This window comes from Carica papaya, chromosome 6 (assembly GCF_054855325.1).
Source record: "Carica papaya isolate Zhongbai chromosome 6, ASM5485532v1, whole genome shotgun sequence".
In the NCBI taxonomy this organism is placed as follows: Eukaryota; Viridiplantae; Streptophyta; class Magnoliopsida; order Brassicales; family Caricaceae; genus Carica; species Carica papaya.
In genome coordinates this window covers 19992887-20016679 of record NC_142314.1, presented here as the reverse complement: position 1 = coordinate 20016679, position 23793 = coordinate 19992887, and the positions used below count along the sequence as shown (strand labels likewise).

Sequence of the window (23793 nt, the reverse complement as noted above, 5' to 3'; positions counted from 1 at the left end):
TGTATTGAGACTCCCCAACAAAACTCTGTTGTTGAACAAAAACATCAACACATTTTAAATGTGGCACGTGCTTTACTGTTTCAATCCCATGTTCCCCTTGTGCATTGGGGCGATTGCATCTCGACTGCTGTTTACCTAATCAACCTACACCTTCCCCCTTGTTATCTAATAAAACTCTATTTGAACTATTAACTCAAACAAAACCTTCCTATGATCACTTGCGTACCTTTGGTTGTCTGTACTACTGCTCAACTCTTGATAGTCATCGCTATAAATTTTCATCTCGTTCTAGGGCTTGTGTCTTCCTTGGTTACCCTTCGGGTTACAAAGGATATAAACTTCTCGACATCGAGAGCAACCAAATTTTCATCTCACGTAACGTCATTTTTCATGAACATATCTTTCTGTTTCTTTCCTCTCACTCACCAGATTCCATCCACAATGATTTTTTTCATGATCGTGTTTTACCTCTTCCTCTCCATACGTCTACAAACTCCTCAGGTTCTCTTGATACACCTGTTTGCTCACAACATGAATCCTCCCAAACACTCTCATCTCGCCCACTACGTATAACACGACCACCTTCTTATTTGTCTTACTATCACTGCTACTATACAGATACATATGCACTTTATCCCATTTCTTCGTTGCTTACTCATACCAAACTTACACCCCAATATCACAGCCTTATTTGTGCCATTTCCTCCCACACTGAGCCTACCAACTTTTATGAGGCTAACCAGTCCGATGTTTGGATGAATGCTATGAACGTGGAGCTACGTGTCTTAGAGAATAATAACACTTGGTCCATTATTTCCCTCCCTTATGGGAAGAAACTCGTTGATTGCAAGTGGGTTTACAAAGTTAAATATCAAGCTGATGGGACCATAGAAAGACACAAAGCCCGTCTGGTTGCTAAGGGCTACACACAACAATTTGGCATAGATTTCCTTGACACATTCTCTCCTGTTGCCAAATTGGTTACTGTCAAAATTTTGCTTTCACTAGTTGCTATACATGGTTGGCGCCTGACTCAGTTGGACGTCACCAACGCTTTCCTTCATGGTGACCTTCACGAAGAAGTTTATATGACTATTCCTTCAAGCTATTCTCCTCGAGAGGGGGAAACTTTTCCACATCAACCTGTTTGCTGTCTACACAAGTCAATCTATGGGTTGAGACAGGCTTCCCGATAGTGGTTTCATAAGTTCTCACAAGTATTACTTCAAGAAGGCTTCCATCAGTCACAATGTGACCACTCCCTATTTGTCAGGCAACAAGGTAAAGCCTTCCTAGTATTGTTGGTGTATGTCGATGACATTGTTATTGCTAGTAATGACAATCAGACTGTCGAAGAGCTCAAAGCTACACTCAGACAAAAATTCAAAATGAAAGATTTGGGGACTCTCTGATATTTTCTTGGACTTAAAATTGTAAGAAATGACACTAGAATCACTTTATGCCAAAGAAAATATGCGTTGGATCTGTTAACTGAAACTGGATATCTTGGTTGTAAACCCTCATCTATTCTCATGGATCCTAATATCAAGATGTCTAAAGATGATGGCGAACTTCTGAGTGATATCAACAGCTATCGGTGACTGATTGAAAAACTGTTGTACTTGACCATCTCTCGCCCTGACATATGCTACTCTGTCAATAGATTGAGTCAGTTTCTGGCTGCTCCTAGAACAAGTCACCTTCAAGCTGTTTTATGGATTCTCCAGTATATCAAGAGGACACCTGGACAAGGTCTTTTCTTTCCTTCATCATCTGCCATTCAGATTAAGGCATTTTCTGATGCTGATTGGGCACATGTCCTGACACTAGAAGATCCCTCACTAGTTATTGTGTTTTTCTTAGGTCTTCATTAGTCTCATGGAAATCAAAGAAACAACAAGTCATTTCTCGGTCATCTGCTAAAGATGAGTATCGCTCCATGGCCAACACTATTTACGAAATTGTTTGGATTCTGAAATTGTTACGAGATTTAAGGTGCAACACAAGGTCCTGCATTACTTTACTGTGATAATCAGGCAGCTCTACACATTGCTTCAAATCCAATGTATCATGAAAGAACAAAACACATTGAACTTGACTGTCATTTTGTTCGTGAGAAGATACAAGATGGTACCTTGAAGACGATGCACATATCCACTCGAAATCAACTGGCAGATTTAATGACAAAGGCCCTTCATCCTACGCAATTTGACAATTTGTTGAGCAAGATGGGTACAATAAATTTGTACTTTCCATCTTGAGGGGGAGTATTAAGACTAATTAATAAATTAGTTAATTATACTGTAACCGTTTTTGTTTTCTTCTGCTACAGTACAACACAAGTATATATGTATTCCTGTAAGCAGCAACTTCTTTTGTTTTCTTTTGCTACAGTACAACACAAGTGCCAATATATGTATTCCTGTAAGCAGCAAAACATTATTCAGAAGGAAACATTTTTCTTTGTCATTCTGCTCTTTCTTTGTTCCATTTTTTGCTCTTCCTTCTTTTCTATCAAATTTTTAGCATTTTCTTCGTGCGATTTAGCTTTTGTCTCATCCGTTTAATGGGTAAGATGGGTAGAAATCTTGTTGATGTATGATTTGAGATTTTTAGATACATTTGATGATTAAATTGCTTGAATTAATTTGGGGATGTTGTATGTGTTAAGGTAATATGTGTGTGTGTGTCATAAAATGTGATTTTTACAAATAAAGATGATATTTTTTATGCACGAATGAATAGAGTGATTGGGTGTTGGTGATTGATGTTTAGAAAACAAAGAAAGTAGAAAACATTTTCAAGGAATAAAACCGAATGGTTTTGTCACAAGCATATGGCACCAAGGTCCTGCTGCTACTGAGCATGTGCTGTCCTGCAGCTTGCGAGCATGCGTGGGATGTTTTTGGACACCCAGAACAATTCAAAAATGCCCCTAGGACACGGCTTGAGTTAAAAGAAAAGCTTTGTAAAATTTGGGATTATGGGAATTATTTGAGATAAAAATGGGTCAATTAGTAAGGATGAAAGGTTTAAATTAAAATAGAAAGTTAAAAACTAAATCACTTAATAAATAGTTGAATTCTCTTAGTAATATTAGGATTTAAATATAAAATTAAAGAAATTCATAAGTTATAAAACAAACTGAAATATTGAGAAGATTAAGATTTTAATTTTCTAGAATTACAATAAAAATTATGAATTTAGGGAAAGATAATGAAATATAAGAATTTAACTAAATAAAATAAAAATAAAAAATTTAAATAAACAAAGAGTCTGGTTTAAATCTAAGTCACCCTATTTCCTTCTAAAGATATTTGGTTTGCTTATTTGTTCAAGAGCCTATGTTATGGGTGTTGGTTTTGGTTCCTTAATGGGACATGTAGTTCAGTTGTCCTTAGGGACTCTAGGTGATTTGATATTCATTTTCTGGGGCCCAAAGGCATGAATAATGGCGACTTGGAGAGACTTGAAAAAATTACATTTGTATTTGTTATCTGTGATTGTATGTTTGTAAACATTTGCGCACCCACTAATGACTAGTTGATATCCCATTTGCCATATTTGGAAATAAGTGTAAGCGGTTATGCGTGTAGGTTTATAATCTATGTAATTTGAATTAAGATAATAACTGGTAATTAAAATAGTGTCAAAAGATGAGTTTGGTCCTGGGTGCGTGAGTTGTGTAAACTGATCAAGTACGGTAGTGAGTATCCTTGTAATAATTTGTATGAGATGAACATTTGAGTTGGATATGAATATTAGTAATGGGATTTGACTATGGCATTTGATTTGATTTGTTAATTAAATTGGGAACTCTTGTTTTTCAAGTACGCATTAATAAGGTTTTGAAATGTATCTATATTGCATTATTTTTATCTATCTTACTAACTATTGGAAGTCATCCAAATCCAACTCCCCCCCTTCAGATGAAAATTTGGAGGAAAACACTAGAGAACCTTATTTAGATTCCTTTCGGAAAGTGTAGTTTGGTGAAGTCTCTGTATTTTGTAACTAGGTTATCTTTATTTTATATTTTAAAATGTAAAGAGCCTATTGGGCCTCAGTATATAATCTTTTGTAAACTTTGTATGGGATGTATAATTTTACTGCAATGTAAATATTTATATTATGTCTGCTCTATCAGACCCCTACTTGGCATTAGGATGTCACACATAGCCATGATTTCCTTTGTGGGCGTGAACTCTTAAGCTTATGTACCCATGATCCCTCATGTGGTCATTAGCTTTTATGTTTCTTTTAGCTTCCATGTGGCCAATGATGATTTGTGCCACTTTGATCTCTATGGACGCCTTCCTAATCATGTCTATAACTAATTGAAGCCTCATATGGTCTAAAGCAGTCCCTAAGCTTGGTTAAACGTCTTAGTAAATTCTTCTTAACAAAAAGATTCACAAGAGAAAAAGTAGATAACAAATTATTCATAAAGATCAATGGAGACGATGTTTTAATTATTGAGAGAAGAGATTTTTTCAATCACATTAGGTTATGTGCTGAAAAATTTTGTGATGTATTAGGATATATGATCCTCTAAATTACATCAAGCCATATGATGAAAATTCTCTTATCATGCCAAGACATGTGATGTGTTGAGAGATATAATCCTTTAAACCACATCACATAATATGTTGGAAGTGTGATTCCACGAATCGCATAAGGCATTCTAATCACTCATATCACATATAATGCACTTAGTAAATAGAAGCTGAAATGATATTTTTGAAAAAATAATGATATTTTGGAATATAGATCATATGAAAAGCTGTTAAGTTTTTGAATTCTTACTTTTAAAATCTTGTTTGAGTTGGTGAATAATGAATTTTGATTCCTTTCAAAGATTCTTGACGTATTTTCTTGTTAAATTTCTTACACTTGATTATTATTTTTAAATTCAAGAAAGTTAAGGAACATGGATAACTAATCACTTATAAAGATTCTTGATTATTATATTTTTAATAATACATATTGAAAATAATAATGATAGTATGTGTGATAGACAACTGGGAAGAAGGTCTAATATTTGATATTTGGTAGTTGACAAAAATATGATATGTACTTAAAAAGATGATATGTTTATAAATAATGTAAATATAAAATGGACGAATAAAAATATTTATGTTAATTGATTAATCTTTCTTTGTAAACATAGTGTTTGGTGAATAATAAATTAACTAAATTGATATATATTTCTCAAATGATAATTGATATTCTTTATGCAAAAAGAAAAATGAGTATATTTGGTCATTATATATCATATAAATTATACATATCCGTGTCAGATGCTTATTGGATATCATTGAAAATTAATGATATTTCAATATGATAAACCTATTAAATATCTTTATATATTGATGATACTTCAATGTGATATGTTTATTGAATATCTTTGATAATTGTTGATATTTCAATCTATTGAACTTATTTAATATCTTTGAAGATTGGTAATGATTTTGATAAAACCCCTTTTGCTAAGAATTTTTTTTTCCTTTTTAATCTAATATACCTTTTTTGATTAAAGGGAAGAAAAACAAGGGATCAATTCATAGTAGCAATGACTCCTTAGGAGAGAAAAATCTTTGAGAAAAAATCTTTGTAACAAAAAGTGAATAAATCTTATTCCCTATCACTAGAAAAACTATTCTCATATCCTTGATTAAATAAGGAAAGTGGTAGTGAGTAGTTTTTAAGAGTTTTCTGAGATATTTTGTTGAGTATAGGACAAAAGTTCATATTTTTTACTTGTTTTTTAAAACTAAAAGAATAAAGAGCACATAGTAAGGGGAGAATCTTTCAATTTATATTTGATGCTCTTTTACCTGTTATATATATGTGATTTGAAAATTAAGTTTCGTCATCTATAAAAAAGACAGGAATTATCGAACTAAGATGATTGATTTTGATGAATGACATAAACTTACTTTTGTATTAATGATGTCAATTTAGTTTTTAAGTTTGCAAACATGTTATAACTCAAAAAACTACAATAAATTATGAAAGACCATAAAAGCATCAGTAAGAAGAGAAACAAATTGAAGGCCAAGAGTAATTGTTTTTACTTACTTACCTTCTATGTAAATTACGTAACTCAATGTTAATAGCTCAATTTTTTATTTTTCACTCATAAATCACTTTGAAAAGTTTGTTATTCTTGGAAAACAAATTTTCACTATTTTTTAAAAAGGTAATTTGGTAAAAAAAAATTGTAAAATATGTCTACAAATGGAGATTTTATGTGTAAGGAATTTCAAAATACAAGATATTTTAATAAAATTTTAATTGGTGTGTCATTGGGAATGATTCGTAAAATACACCAATTAAAATTAGTTTGAGGTGCTAAACAATGAGCATCAGTAGATTAGATGTATATTTTTCAAGAAAATGGAGATTACATACTTGACTAGTGCAGAAGTCAGTGCCATATGTGAAGTCAAGGAGTTATCATTTACAATAATAGTGGAATTATTATTATTTTAATACACTCTACAAAATAATTACTGAAGCACACTCATAAGCAACAATCATTTATTGTATCTGGTGTAATTTGCACCAAATACATAAGAATTCCAATAAGACAAACAAGAATGTTGATGAAAGAACATTATTTTATATTCAAATATAAATAATATATTACTTTACTATTTTATGAATAAGTTCAAACATAGGTAACGTGTCAATAATATCACGTACAATGTACATACACAATATCACATAGAGATGTAGATTCATGTTTTTTTTGAAAGGTAAGAAATAAATTAAAGATCAACTAAAAGACATTACATAGATATGAAGGAGCTACATCTCCCATGGCACATACCAAGGGAAAGTCATATAGAAGATAAAACAAAGAATAGTCATGACATATAATGCTAAACAAAAACATAAACAAAAACAAAAGGCAACAATGTTGGGTTTTGTCCAGCCCATGTGGAAATTAATAAAGAAAGAGAAAAGAAAAGGAAAGGTTCTAATATTTGTGGGGAAATAGTTTTCACTCTCCCATATATGTATATATAGACATATATATATGTAGAAATTGGAAAAAAAAGTGGCATTTAGTTTTTCCTCTCACACACTCTCATAGAAATTGAATAAAAACACAACATCAAAAATTGGTCCTCTCTAACTTTTACACATGCAGACCGAGAAGGGGAGAAAAGCTTTTTTCTAGAAAAAGGAAAAAAAGCAAAACGAGTTCAAATTTGGTTCCTCTCTATTCATTGGCATCAAGGAAAGGATAAAAGAAAGGGCTTGTTTGGTTACATGCACAAAAATCGAGATTGGGAAAATTGTTGACAAAGTTTGATAATTTTCTTTGGTATTTTTAATCTATTTTTGGAGGATTGTTCTCTAATTTCTTGCTGTGATCATTTAAGAGGAATTGAGTTTGGTTAGGAAAAAAGTTATGTATTTTCTCTAGAATATTGTGTATTTGACTTCTGTGATAGTGGATTTGACCTGTGATTTTTTTCACTATACTAGAGGATTTTTCACCTAAATCCTGTGTCTCGTTAATTTTGTGATAGGTTCTTTGTTTGCATTGGTATTGATTTATAGATTGATTAGTCTAGAATTATAAATTGGAATTTGTGTATTAATTTTCGTGATTGCCTTAATTTACCCAAGTAAGATTAGAATATTTGAAAGACCCAACAAGTGATATCAGTGAAAAGTTGATTGGTTTCTTGGTTGATTTGTGATATGGGATTAATTATTTGAATTAGAATGGAGGAATTTGCTAATACAATGATAAAATTATCTTTCTCAAAATATTCAATTTAGAATTTAAAGATGGAGGATCTTCTTTATTATAAGGATTTATATGATCCTATTAAGTTAAGAATTTTTAAGCTAATGGGAAAATCAGATGATGTTTGGGAAAAAATGCATAAAAAAATTTTAGGAACTATCCGACAGTGAGTGGATAATAGTGTATATCATTATATAAACAAAGAATTGAATGCACTGTTTTGTGGAATAAATTGAAAATTATGGATAAGAGGAAAAATGCTAAGAAGAAAACTTTTGTCATTAGAAAGCTTATCAATATAAAGCTAAGAGATGGACATTTAACTGCAGAACACTTGAGTAAATTTCAAGAGTTGGTAAATGAGTTAAATACAATAAATATAAATCTAGATGATGAATTACAGGCGTTATTGCTCTTGAGTTCTTTGTTAGACAATTAGGAGATCTTGATGGTGTCTCTTAGTAATTTTGCTTCAAGCAGAATTTTGTCTTCCTCTATGATCATAGATAGTCTGTACGATGAAGATAGTAGAAGAAAAGATATGGGCATTAATACCTCACAGGTCCTTCTCATGGAGAACAATTGTAGAAGTAAAAGTAGAGATCTTAAAGGACACAATAATGGAAAATTTAATTGTTATCACTATGACAAAGAGGGGCATATGAAAAGATAAATGGCTAAGAATCATCCTCCACTATGAAAATCTATGGAGGCAAACATGTATTAAATGGATACATGGTTTTTTTTCTTTCTTCCTCACCTAACACAATCCATTTCCAAATCCTTAAGTCTCCATCATTGATCTAATTTCCCATCAATTGAATTTCTAAGAGTGACACCAGCGAGAATGACTCAATTTTGCTTGTAATACGACTGAGAGTTTTGTGGGTTGATGCCATGCAGGACGAAGCAAGATAGACGTCAAGAAAATAAAAATGGACTCCTCGAGTGACTCAAGGTAGAAGAGAAAGGTGAAAGAGGAAAAACATCAAGGTGGATCTTATCGATAAGCTTCCTAATCATCTAGTTCAATCCATCTTGGGACATTTACTGGCAGATGCTAGTGCTATAGTTGCCACTATGTGTAAGAAATGGTATGAATCCTTGAAGACATCTTCCAACCTCAATCTGGATGAGCATCAATATAGGAGAAAATCTTATAATGATTACAGAAACATTTTTCTGAGCTTTATGCAAGAAAAATTACGACATGGAACACCTTTAAGATCTTTGTATTTGGTCTATGTTAGACTACCAAAGCGATAAAAAGGTTTAGTCTCTCCAAAAACTAGTCGTAACTTCAACCTTCCAGAGAGGTGAAAATTAGAGCCCTGGACTTCAACTTTGCAACTAATGGTTTTTGTACTACAGAACAAACATGCTTATACCTCCCAAAGGATTTTTTCTCCAAGGAACATTTCTGACATGGATAATGTTAGAAGCTTGCTTGTTTCCTACTTGTGTTGTTATAAACTTCCCTTGTCTAAAAAAACTTATCCTATCCAGAGTTTACATACTCAATGAAATGTTTTCAAAAGTTATTAGTAATAGTCCTACAATGGAATACTTATCACTTGAGGACTATTATAATTTGAAGTATATCAAGTTTTCTAGTTCTAAAATTAAAATTTCCTCATTGATTGTTGTAAACAACTCATTTTAAATGTCCCATATCTTGTTTTATTTTCATATAACAAGAACATTCTTGAATATCAACATAGCTATTTTGATTTACTTTATTTCATGGTTCCATGTCTCAACCTTGTGAGTATTATAAAGTTTACAAAAGTGAATGTCAGAGGTTATCACTTTGATAACCTCATTTTCAAGTTCAAAAACCTCGATTTTTATAGAGGTTTGACCACTCAAGTGCACCAATGTCCTCTCTTCAAGTCAAGTAACTAGCACTTCAGTATCTCATTGAATGGTTTTCTTTTCATATGCTTACCTTCCCTTGTCACGTACAAATACTAATTTAAGGTATCTATCTTTACATATTATAAATTTTTACTTATCTTAGTGTAAAGTTTTATTATTCAAGTGTTTCTTTCAAACACTCAATTCCTAAGAAGTTTTCTACACCTATTCTTACAAGTAAAATACTTGTTTGAGATGTGTAGTTTCACTACTCAAATATTTCTCTCAAATACTCAAGAATATGGAAGGAAATGTGTCAATTTGTTTCTCATAAAAAAAAAAGATTTATAATATGATGACAAGGAAGTCACTAAGATTATTTTTCAATATCTGGCTCAAGAAATTTGACGTGCTTGAGCCATCTATGTAAATCTATAAGCCTTTCTTATACATTTTAATTTGGCTCAAGTGTATGAGCCATCCTTGTAGATTAATTAAGTTTGACATTCATGAGCCATCTTTATTAGAAGTTACTCCTTAACTCTTCTCTTCTTGCATAGTAAAACTTCTTCTACTTTGTAGAATTGATGAAAAACCCAAGATCAACTACTGTAATAAAAAATCCCACATTTAATATTAGTAATCAGAATCCTAAAAATCTCAATAAATCCTCCCTACATACCCAATAATTCACATGAAATTATGAACTAAGATAATTGGGGTAGTTTGAATTGATTAAAAACGCCACAAGAATGAACTTGATAAGTTAGGAATTAATTAGCAAGGAAATTGATAAAATGCCACAAGGAGTTACCTTGATAAGTTAAATCAATCCTCCATTGAATAAGATGGTTAAAGAACCCTTTCAAAGAGTAATCGTAATAGCAAAAGCTAAAGCAAACTTTAATTTTATTAATCTAACAAAATTAATAGATTAACTACAACTGAGGAGTGGTGGAATTTATATAGGCATTCACCTTACATACTTCAATAAAATTCAAAAACTAGAATCCTTATTAAATTCCTTAAATTAACATAATCTAGGAAAGCATTAAAATAATAGTTAAAATAAACAACTTAATTAAAACATAAACTCTCATCTCTTGAGATGAAAGAGTGTTGTGACTGAATTCATCATGCTTTCTTTGACTTGTATTTCATTTTTAATATTTAATTAATTCTTGTGGTAGAAGTTGAGTTTGAAGATGCTTAGAAAGCTTCCACATTGAAGCAAAAAACAATTCTTCTGCCATGAGAAAATTAACAAGAAAGTTCAAGAGAAAATCTAGGAAATAATCCAAGAGAAAATCTACTAGGAGATTTAGGAAAAAATCTAGGAAAGAATCCAAGAGAAAATTGAGGAGAAACTCTAAGGAAAAAAATCTAGGAAATAATCCAACATTATCCATAAGAAAATTAATGATGGGAATTAGGTAGGAATCTTTTGGTTGAATTCACCTTGAATTCTTCCTGCTTTTTTTAAATAGAATTCATATGCATGTAGTTTATTAGTTTAGTTTAAACTCTATTAAAAAAGGAATCCTATTTTGCCTTTAATTCGATCACCAAAAGGAAAAGAAGTGAGAATTCTCCCTTGGATAGGATTCTTGTACAGGCGAAAATTCTTTCTTTCCCCTCTAGAACTCTTCGTGCGAGTTCTTTTCTTTGTAGGATGCATCTTTAGTTCTCTTTTAGTACTATTCTTCTTAGCTGCAAGTAGCTTTCTCCTTAGCATGAAATACTTTATAAAATTCAAAATAAGAATATGTTTTTGGCATGGACCCTTAATAGGGAAGCAATATCTCACATAGGCGAGTCTCTTTTTTCCCTCCTACTTCATCAAGAGCCAAGAACTTAATTCAAGAGGAGGCCCATTCTTGTAATGATGTGGATAAAAGAGGATTCAATCAAGAGGAAAATAAAGCCCCAAAGAAAGGAAAAATGACGCCATCAGAGAATAACAAAATAATGCCATTGGAGAAAAAGAATAAATACTTTATCTTACCTTAACTTTTCTTTCTCTAATGGTGTTGTTTCTTTCTTGCAAGAAGCAGAGTCGGACAATTATATGAGAATGTCCTAATTTGAGAAAAAATCATTTTGAAAAAGTGGGGTTGATGCGAGAAAAGAGGTGGGGGGACAACTCACACTAAGATCCCATGATAAAGATGATTATCGAATAGTGAAAAAAGTCCTTCCAATCATGGTGTGACATCCCAAATACTAATTAAAGCATAAGGGTGCCAAACAGATACTAGTGCACGTAAGAATAATGTATGTAGTAGAATAAATATTACAATTGTAAAGTTCCTATTCTTACAATACTGAAGTGAAAACAAAATTAATTACAAGCATCTACAAAGGATGGACTCATTAGAGTGCAAGATAAAACATGCACTCATAAAGGTTCATGGATCCACGAGATCCTCGAAGGCTTTAAGGGATAGATCAATGATTGGTTCCTCACTATTGTCCTCATCTGAGGGGGGACATGGAAAGAGGTGGGTTCCACATACTTTTAAGAAAAATATTATTTAAATAACATTACTAAGATTTTAAAGTAATTTAAACTTGAATAAAGTACTATAATTACTTACCATCAGTAGTCGTGTCAGCAGTCAATTTTAATCATTATGAAAATAATTTGCTTTATTAAAGAAAACATCAAATCAACCATGTCAAACATTCATAATCATATCATGTCAATCAAATCAATCATGTTGAAAATAAAAAATGTTAAAAAAATCATAACATGCTTTTATTTCATTTTATTCTTCTTGCGAAGTCGTTCTAACTTCCACCTACTGAGAGTAGTACGAATTCTCGATTATCCATATAGAATGACCAATTCATTTCATATCATATCAGCAATTTATGGCTTGCTAAACCAATAATACATTTACGGCTTGCAAAACCATGACACGATCTATGACCATGACCGTGCCAACTACAGTGGTCCTACATGTAAAGTATGGTCATGGTCGTGCTTCACCAAATGTGATCCCTACAATCATATCGTGTTACCACTTTCATCAGAGGGTACACCGTCATCCATAGAGAGCGGTCTTCTCACATCTTTTCGGTTCCATCACCTAAATTCCCTACTCCTATACTCTAATCACCATATAACTCATGTTAACTCAGAGAAAAATGCTATAAATTAATTGAAATCACTAATGCTAATAAATTCAAAAGAAAAGAAAGAAAGAGAAAAATAAATGGGTTACTTCCCATTGGGTGTCCTTGTTTAACATCCTAAGCTAGACATTGTTAATTTTTAAGCACTCTAATCAATCCGTCATCTTGTAGGCTACTTAGTTTATTAGAACTTATCACCGGAAGGGTCTTTTATCCTCCCAAGAATGCATATTTCAAATGTTCAAGTGGCAGTTTGGGCTTCAGTTTTGGTGTGTGTAAAATACAAGGTAGAAGTTCTATGTCAGAAATAGGAATGTCAACACACGATGTATTGTTCCTTTGAGGTTTAAGTACCTCTAATTTGAACACCATATCTTCTAAATTATCTTTAGCAACAAGATCCTCTTCTAAAATTTTTAAGCTTTTCATATCAAAATCATTAGAAAGCACAATGTTCAACTTATCATCATGGCTTGAATCAAAATACAGTATTAACACCATACACACAAGACACATCACTAGTATACTTCATATCATTATAAACATTAAATTTTACAATTGCTCCATTAAATTCCATAGTGAGTGTACCATCATGCACGTCTATCCTCGTTTTGGTTGTACTAAGGAAAGCTCTTCCTAACAAAATATCAAAGAAGTTAGGTTATTTATCATCTTCCATATCTAACACAAAAAAATTAGTAAAAAAAATGAGATTATTAAATTTTGACAACTATATCCTCTAGAACTCCTTTAAGATAAACAACTAATATATCGGCTAGCTAAATTATAACACCAGTTTCTTTTAATAAACTAACATTCAATTTTGAGTAAATAGACAATGGCATAACGTTTATTGATGCTCCAAAATCACACATGGCTTTCTTTATGCCTAAAGTGCCTTTTTTATAAGAAATAACAAACATACCTTAATCCTTGCATTTGGGGGGTAGTTTCATTTCAATTATAATTGATATATTTTCCCCCACACTTACCCTTTCATTACAGTTTAGCTTTTTCTTGTTGGTGCACAACTCCTTTAAAAACTTGACATATCAAGGTACTTGTTTAATTGCATTGAGTAAATGAATGTTTACCTTATCCTTGCAAAAGGTTTTTAGGATCTCTTTCTCTTCTTTTTCCTTCCTTAATTATGCAAATCTTTGTGGAAATGGAGGAATTTTAAATGGTGCTAGCTGGCCAGAATATGGGTCTGTTTTGTGTGTCTTGCCATCAACTATGACTTTTGGTTCTATGCTTTTTTGTAAGCCTTGCCTAAGGCTGGAATTTTTCAACTGTTCCTCACCACTTCTCATATGATAACACTTACATTTTGCCTTAGATTGACCTTAGTTTGCGAAGGTAATTTGCCTTGGGATTCTAACCTACGCATAGATGCTGCTAATTGGCTCATTTGGGTCTCTAAATTTTGAATGCTTATTTTTGTCTACTGTTGAAATTGTTGGCTATAAGTAACAAGTGATTTAATAATTTCTTCAAGAGACATACCTTGTTTTGGAGGTGCTGGTTGTTGTTGTGAAGGTGGTCTTTGTTTATATTGTTGGAAATTTTGTTGCCTTGCTCTATAGCTAAAGTTAGGATGATCCCTCCATCTCGGGTTGTAAGTGTTAGAAAATTGGTCATATCTCCTTTATGTTTGACCAAAAAATTCTCCTATGGCACAGATATGCTGTTGGTCATCTTCTTGAAGTATAGGATACATGTCTGTAGGATGTCTAGATTACGCACAAATTCCATAAACTCTAACTTGTTGTGTATTAACTGCAACCGTATATCACACCAAAGTAGTTAGTTGTGAAATTTGAGATTCAAGAGAAAAAATACTTACCTCATTCACCCTTTTTGGGGTGTCTCACATGTTTCCAAACTACTACGAAATGGCAGCCATGATCGCTATTAATTCTTTAGCTTCTCGAGGTGTTTTGTTCACTATGACACCACCACTTACTGCATCTAAAATTTTTCTTTCCATGGGCAGCAATCCTTCATAAAGATAGTGAATGAGGGATTTTTTTGAGATATCATGTTGTGGGCAACTTACACACAACCGCTTGAATCTTTTTCAATAATCATGGAGACTTTCTGAATCTCTTTACTTGATTCCACGTATCTCTCTCCTTATCCTGATAGCTCTAGAAGCAAGGAAGAATTGATCTTGAAAGATTTTAACCATCTCTGCCCAAGTTGTGATTGATTCAGGAGATAGGTAAAACAATAATTATTTGGCCACTTCATCCAAGGAGAATGGGAATACTCACAGCTTGATTTGTTCTTCAGATATGCCTTGGGGTTTCATGCTGGAGTATACCACATGGAATTCCTTGAGATGTTTGTGTGGGTTCTCATTTTTTATAACTCGAAACTTGGGTAGTAGATGAATCAAACAAGATTTTGGCTCAAAAGGAACATTTAAGTGTGGGCAGGTGATGCAGAGTGATTGCTGGTTTGTGGGTGGGGCTACCAACTCCCTCAATGTGCATTCTTGTTCCATGTTTTCTATTTCGGGTGTAGCAAATGAAGTGTTGTCTTAATGTGTATGCCTTCTTACTCTTGTATATTTTTTTTAGAATTTTGGCAATCTTCTCAATCTCCAAATTGTAAAGAAGTGGTCCTCCATGATTGATCCTAGTCATAAAAAATAAAAACAATAAGTTAATCTCAATTCCCCAGCAATGGCACCAAAATTGGATGGGTATCGAATCCACAAAAAATAAATTTTTAATTAACCAATAAAACAATATTATAGTAGTGGTAAGAAGGGTCGAATCCATAGGAACTTAAAAACCAATTTTCTTCCTTGACCAACAAATAAAAAACAAATAAAAGGAGAATTTTTGTAGATTCAACATCAATGCAAAATATGAAATAAGAAATAAGCAAATTATATAAATCGAACTCTTGACTGCAAGTTAGAAACTAATCAATTATAAAAAAGATTCCTAGTCGACGAAATAGCTAGCTCCAGTAACATAGTTGATCATAAATGTAAGGATTCGTTTTAACCAAAATATGAAAAATCAGTTATAGTTGTCAGAAACATTCTGACAACCAATCCTTCGTTCTTATTAAACCAACCAATAAACGTGCATTAGTTGGTTCTCCGCTGCCAAGTAGTCATTGGAATGTCCACAGGATTTAACTTGTCAACAACCTTGAGAGCTAAAAGAACCTAATTCAAGTTGTTGTATTCATTAGCATGAACCAGACAACTAGATGTCTTACCTCCTTAATGCAACACTAATCGCTACTAGATGTTGGAACTACTCAAACAATTATGGATTTGAGGAGTTCGACTAGTTGTTTGCAGTTTTTCTTTTCGTATGACGGGCCCTATTCAAACGGATTCAAAACAACAAATATATATAGGTCTAGGATGTATATAAATAGTAGATATGAAATAAAACTCAAATTAATTTGATTAGATCTCACAAATGCATTGTTGGAGTTGGCTAGATCTATTAGAAAAAAGAAATAAACTAGCCACTCATGGCAGATTTTAATACAAAAGAGTTTTTTTAATGATCAAAGAGAAGGGAAAAAATGAAAAGAGTGGAATTTGCTACTAAAGCTTTGTGCAACGTCGCGAAGAAGAATGGTGATCAACTTGCTTCGCAGTCGCCATCTTTATAGAAAATAGGCTAAGGTTTTTTTTTTTGTTGATTAGGATCCTTTTTCTTGATTTTTGGCTTATCCCAAACTTTCCAAAATATTTTTTCCTTGATTTTTGCCCTTAGATCTTGGCTGGATCTATATCTTTTTTTTTTAGATTAGAAAAGTGCACATTTTAATTTAAATCTGCTGCTATACGTGACTCTTAGCCTTGCCCAAAGCTAATTTGTATGTCCGCTGGACCCAAGCCTTGCCCAAGGCTTGTTTCTTGGCTGATGACTCTTTTCACGAACTCTTCCTCTTTTAATGGTGTTTTTCCTCGTTTTGTCCTTATACCATGTCATGCAATAAAATATAGAAAATAACTCGAATTAGATAACATACCATCAAGTTTAACAACCTAAAAGTAGGTGATAATGATGTCATTTTTAGGCACTATCATATTGTGCCTTGGTTTTCCTTAATGTGATTGATACCTTTTAAGCTCACATAATGTAACAGTTAGCTGTGTGCTACTGTATACCTTTATCTAATAAAATCGTTTAGTTGTACGATTTGTTCGCTGATAAATACATTCTCTAATTTAAATAAAGAGAAATTAAAATAGATTAACATTTTAATTATAATTTTTCATAAGTGAAAAAAAAATGAACTTATAAAATTTTAATGAAAGAAATATTCTCAACAGTAGTATTTTGAAAGAAATTATAATTTTATTTCCTGAATTATTATTATTTTAAATGAATTGAATAATAGTAAAATAAAGTATAAATTTATATATGTGAACTGAACTAACTTTTTATAGACGTGGGTATGAATAAATAAACATATGTATAAATTCATTTAGTTTTTATAGTGTAGGTATGTATAAGTAAACATATATATAAATACATAAATGAATCAAATATATATGTATAAATATATAAACATAGGAATAAATATATAGATATGTGTATGTGTGTATATATCAATGTGTATAAAATAAATATAAACCAAACACCCACTAATAACACAATTGTGGCCATAATTGAGCCATATGGTCGGCCAGGTGCCAAGAAAAAAATCGGCCTTTCATGCCAGCCTTGGTAAACCACCGAAACCACTAACAGCTGTGATGCCATACAGGTGCTTGGACGGTATCTGATGATGGGCCAAGTTCAGTTAAAAGCTTCATTCTCTTCACAACTTCATCTTCATCTTCTTCAAACCCAAAATTCTATTTAAACAAGTGAGTGAGAGGGGAGGTTGAGAGCAAAAAATAGTGGAGAGAGAGAGTGACGCACCAGAATAGAGTGCACATTCTGTGTGCATAATAGAGGGGGGAAACTTCTTCTCACTAAGATAAGTTGTTTCTTCTTTTTTGGAATTGTTTTGTTTATATCTTTAGTGCCTTACGATCACTTCTACACAAAAGTAAAGATCTAAAATTGTAGCACCAAACTCTAGAATCCAAAACCGTTGCTGCTGCACCTGAACGAGCCTCTGCTCAGGTAAGCATATGTTCTTCGTCAAATTCCAATTCTGTTTCATGTTTCCTTTCAAAAATTCTAGTCAATCACTAAGATAATGTGTTAGGATTTTATTTCCAGAAGTAAAACAACTTTTAAACTCAAAATCATCACTTTGCCCTGCAAGCACAGCTATTGTGAATTGGATAGAAGAACTCTTGAATTTCAAGCATTTTCTTTATGCAATTTTACTTCTCTCTGGTTAGTTTAATAGGTAAGATGTGTAGAAATCTTATTGATGCATGATTTGAGATTTTCATATACATCTGACGATCGAACTTCTTGAATTAATTTGGTGATGTTGCATGTGTTAAGCTAATGTGTGTGTGCCTCATGAAATATGATTTTTACAAATTAAAATGATATTTTTGATGCATGAATTATTAGAGTGAATGGGTGTTGGTGATTTATCCATAGAAAACAAAGAAAGTGGGAACAAAATTTCAAGGAATTTAACCGAATGGCTATGTCACAAGGATGCAGCAATAAGGTGCTGCTACTACTAGGCGTGTTCAGTCCTGCAGCTTGTGGGCATGCGTGGGATGTTTCTGGACACCCATAACAGTTCCGAAATGCCCTTCAGGCATGAGCTGAGTTAAAAATAAAAAGGAAATTTGTAAAATTTAGTATTATGAAAATTATTTGAGATAAAATAGGTCTAGTAAGGATGAATGGTTTAAATTAAAATAGAAAGATAAAAACTAAATCACTTAATAAATAGTTAACTCTCTTAGTAATAATTTAAATATAAAAATAAGGAAATTCACAAGTTATAAAATAAATTAAAATATTGAGAAGAATTAAGATTTTAATTTTTTAGAAGTACAATAAAATTTATGAATTTAGGGAAAGATAATGAAGTTTAAGAATTTAACGAAATAAAATAAAAGTAAAAAATTTAAATAAACACATAATCTGGTTTAAATCCGATTCATCGTATTTGCTTCGAGGAGTATTTGGTTTGTTTAGTTGTTCAGGAACCACTATGTTATAGGTGCTGGTTTTGGTTCCTTAATTGGACATGTAGTTCAATTGTCTTTAGGGACTTTAGGCGATTTGATATTCATATTTTGGGGTCCAAGGGTATGAATGATGGCGACATGGAGAGACTTAAGAGAAATATTTGTATTTATTATCTGTGATTATATGTTTATAAGTATTTGTGCACCCACCCAAGACTAGTTGGTATCTCATTTGCCCTTTTTGGGAATAAGTGTAAGCGGTTGCGCACGTAGGTTTGTAATAAGTGTAATTTAAATTAAGATAATAACTGGTAATTGAAACTATGTTAGAAAACGAGTTTAGTTCTGGATGCGTGAGTTGTGTAAACCCATCGAGTACGATATTTAGCATCCTTGTAACAATTTATATGAGATGAACATTTGAGTTGGATTCATTTGTTATGGGATTTGACTATGGCATTTGATTTGATCTGTTAATTAAATTAGGAACTCCTGTTTTTCAAGTATGCATCAAAATCAAGTTTTGAAACGTATATGTGTTGTATTATTTCATTATATTTTACTGAGTTTTAGAACTCACCCAAATCCAACCCCTCTCCCCCCCTTCAGATGCAGATCTAAAGGAAAACACTGGAGAGCCTATTTAGACTCCTTTCAGAAAGTTTAGTTTGGGGCAAACTCTGTATTTTATTTTAGACTTGAGGCTAGTATTTTGTAACTAGGTTATCTCTTATTTTGTATTTTGAAATGTAGATAGCGTATTGAGCCTCAGTGTAGAGTCTTTTATAAACTTTAAATGGGATATATAGTTTTACTACAACGTAATCATGTTGGTGCCCCTATTCGGTATTGGGAACGTGACACATAGTGTGACATCCCAAATGTTGATTAAGAGATAAGGGTGCTAGATACAGACACAGATTATAAGTGCATAATAGTTAAATGTATGCAACAGAGAAATTTATTACAAATTCCTTAAAAAATATGAGTTCCCAATTATATATATAACTAAGGGCAGAAGTGGTAATAAAATACAAAATATCAAAATACAAAAAGAGCCACTTCTATCACTATATAAAAAGACTCATCAGAGTGCCGAATAAGTCATGCATTTATCAAGATTTATGGATCCACAGGATCCTTAAAGACTTTAAGGAGTAGGTCAGCGATCAATTCCTCACTATCTTCCTCATTTGGAGGGAGGCATGAAAAAGGTGGGTTTCATATATTCAGTAAGAAAAATAGTATTTAAATAATATCATAAGATTTTAAAGGTAATTAAATGTGTCATCATTACTTACAATCAAGAGTCATGTCAGGGTCCTTCATTAAATTATGAAAATAATTTATTTATTAAAGAAAACATCAAATCCATCACGTCATAGTTATGTCAGTCAAATATATCATGCTAGTAATAGAGAACATCAAACAAATCATAAATGTGCATTGTCTTTCGTGTTATTCTTCGTAAAGTCGTTCCGACTTCCATCTACTGAGGGCAATACGGGTTTTCGACTACCCATGTGGAATGACCAATTCATTTTATTTATAACAACAATTTGTGGCTTGCCAAACTAATAGCACATTTACGGCTTGCCACACCATGATATGATCCATGACTACAGCCATGCCAACGACAGTGGTCCTACATGTTAAATATGGCTATGGACGTATTTCGCCAGCAATGACTCCTACAATCATATCGCAATACCACTCTCATCAGAGATAAAAAGTCTAACGAAACACTTTATGAATATACATGCCAATATAAATGTATATTTCTCATGTTTATATATCATTTCATGCTTAATCATTTTTCTACCATTAATAGCATCACATATCAACATTTATTTTGAGCATCAAATCATATAAATTTACACATGTAAATTAACAAGTTCATATAGGATTATAAAGCATGCATTATCACATAAAATTACTTAGTTTAGGCATAAAATTCAACCATGCAAATCATCAATTTAAACCTCATTAATTTTCATTCTATAAATGCTCATTAAGATGCTTAAAAGTAAATATTAAATTGTTTACCGAAAGCTTGATGTTTTCTACGCCTTTTCTTCTTCTTCTCCTCTCCATTTCTCTCTAGATCACTCTCTCTCTCTCTAAAGCTCTTGGAGGATGGAAGAATGGAACGGAAGTGACGAGAAAATCGTGAAGGGAGGCTCCTAATTTATAAAAAATGGGGACCATTGAATTTGCACCAAGTGGAAAAATCTGGTGAGGTGAGAGAAAGTCAATGGGAAAAGAAGTGACGTGACGACTGATAGATGTGAGCGACAGATGAATGATGCAATATGACGACGTCACAAAAAATGGAGGCATGTCACCCAAACGACGGCAACACGTCGCCCAAGCGACGACAGCAGGTCACCTAAGTCAGTGACGACTCACCACTTAACCGGCAGCGGATGACGCCCAAATGGGTGGCGCGCACTACCCGAGCCAGTCACTTGCTGCCCTGGCCAACTACTAGTCTATCACACATTCAGGCCCTACAGTGCGCAAGGCGTTGCATGCAAGCCTACCGCACAGACGGCGTGCGCATAAGGCACATAGAGGTGCACCTGTCTGCGCGCGCAGACCGTGTAGACTGGACATGTGCAATGTGCGTACATTCTGCGCAGGCATTCCCGTAGGATTTTCTACCTTTTTCTCCATTTTCTTGAAATTCATTTTAATTAATAAATATTATAAAATTTTCTTACGAAAACAAAATAATAAATTTTAAGAATTATTAAATCAAATAAAAATATGAAAATTTAAAATATGAAATACAATATTAGTCCAAAAAATTAAAATTACGAAATATTAAGGAGTTTAAGTTGCCTTAGAGCCTGAATAAATAGGGGTTCACATTACAAATAAAGCGCAAAGGTTTTCAAGGTGTTACACATAGCCATGATTTCCTTTGTGGCCATGGACTCTTAAGCTTATGTAGGCATGATCCCTCATGTGGTCATTAGCTTTCATGTTTCTTTGAGATTCCATGTGGCCTATGATGATTTGTGCCACCTTGATCTCTATCGACACCTTCTTATATAGTTTAAAGCAGTCTTTGAGCTTGGTTAAACGTTTTATTAAAATCTTCTTAACAAAGGAATTCACAATGAAAAAAGTAGATAACGTATTATTCATAAAGATCAATGGAGATGATATTTGAATTGTTGAGAGAATAGATATTTTTAATCACATTAGGTTATGTGCTGAAATATTTTGTGATGTATTAAGATATGTGATCTTCTAAATTACATCAAGCTATATGATGAAAATTCTCTTATCACGTCAAGACATGTAATGTGTTGAGAAATGTAATCATTTAAACCACATCACATAATATGTTGGAAGTACTTCCACGAATCATATAAGGCATTCTAATCACTCATTACATCTGATGCACTTAATAAATAGAAGCTGAAATGATATTTTTGAACAAATAATGATATTTTAGAATATGGATCATATGAAAAGATGTTAATTTTTTGAATTCTTACTTTTAAGAATCTTGTATGAGTTGGTGAATAATGAATTTTGATTCCTTTCTAAGATCTTAACATACTTCCTTGTTAACTTTCTTACACTTGATTATCATTTAAAAAATTCAAGAAAGTTGAGAAACATGGATAACTAATCACTTATAAAGATTCTTGATTATTATAGTTTTAATAATACATATTGAAAATAATTATGATAATATGTGTGATAGACAACTAGGAAGAAGGTCTAATATTTGATATTTGGTACTTGACAATTATGAACTTTAAAAGATAATATGTTTATAGATAATGTATATACGAAATGGACGAATAAAAATACTTGTGTTAACTGATTAATCTTTCTTGATAAAAATGAGTATATTTGGTCATTTTATATCATATAAAATATACACATCCAAGTGAGATGCTTATTGGAAATCATTGGAAATTGATGATATTTCAATGTGATAAATTTGTTGAATATCTTTAAATATTGATGGTACTCCAATGTGATATGTTTATTGAATATCTTTGATAATTGTTGATATTTTAATTTTTAATCTATTGAACTTATTTAATATCTTTGAAGATTGGTAAAGATTTTGATAACACTCCTTTTCACTAAGAATTTTTTTTCTCTGTCCTTTTTATCTTATTTATTTATCCTTAAGACATTAAAAAGGGAAAAATATTCCTTTTTAATTCAATATACCTTTTTGATTAAAGAGAAGAAAAATGGGGGGATCAATCCATAGTACCAATAATTCCTTAGGAGAGAAAAAGCTTTGAGAAAAAATCTTTGTAATAAAAAGTGAATGAATCTTATTTCTTTTCACTAGAAAAACTATTCTGATATCATTGGTTAAATAAGGAAAGTGGTAGTGAGTAGTTTTCATGAGCTTTTGAGATATTTTATTGAATATAAGACAAAAGTTTTTATTTTTTTACTTGTTTTTTAAAACTATAAGAGTATGGAGCACATAGTAAGGGGAGAATTTTTAAATTTATCTTTAATGCTCCTTTACATGTTATATAAATGTAATTTAAAAATTAAGTTTTGTCATCCATAAAAAGAGAGGAACTATCAAAATAAGATAATTGATTTTTATGAATGACATAAACTTACTTTTATATTAATGATGTCAATTGAGTTTTTAAGTTTGCAAATATGTTGTAACTCAAAAAACTAAAATAAGTTATGAAAGACTATAAGAGCATCAATAAGAAGAGAAATAAATTGAAGGCTAAGAGTAATTTTTTTTTATTTACATACCTTCTATGTAAATGACGTAATTTAATGTTGATAGCTCAATTTTTTATTTTTTATTCATGAATCCTTTTAAGAAGATTTTTTTCTTAGAAAACAAATTTTGGCTCTTTTTTAAAAGGATCATTTGGTAAAAAAAATATTTTTAAAATATATGTTTTCAAATGGAGATTTT

At 32.0% G+C, this 23793-nt stretch overlaps 1 long non-coding RNA gene across 1 annotated transcript; it reads left to right on the top strand.

Annotated features, from left to right (window-relative positions):
• Positions 1-17421: 17421 nt before the first annotated feature.
• Positions 17422-19779, top strand: LOC148253382 (uncharacterized). Its single transcript, XR_015821836.1, has 2 exons — positions 17422-17880; positions 19470-19779. It is a non-coding gene; the product is annotated as an uncharacterized LOC148253382 (long non-coding RNA).
• Positions 19780-23793: the final 4014 nt, after the last annotated feature.